We start from the raw sequence: 205 nt of genomic DNA, 5'->3' as shown, positions 1-205 counted from the left end.
TATATATATATATATATATATATTTCATTTATTATAAAAATTTATTATAAAAAATTAATATATTTTAATAAACTAAAATTGTATTTTTGTATTTCTTTCTATTTTTGTATTTAAATAAGACTTACCTTAACAGTCGAATAATAATTTCTAAATAAAAATCAAAACCATAAAACAAATGTATAAAGAAATTATATTAAAGTATAAA

This window comes from Apis dorsata, unplaced genomic scaffold, assembly GCF_000469605.1.
Source record: "Apis dorsata unplaced genomic scaffold, Apis dorsata 1.3 scaffold_194, whole genome shotgun sequence".
Lineage (NCBI taxonomy): Eukaryota > Metazoa > Arthropoda > Insecta > Hymenoptera > Apidae > Apis > Apis dorsata.
This window is presented reverse-complemented; position numbering follows the sequence as displayed.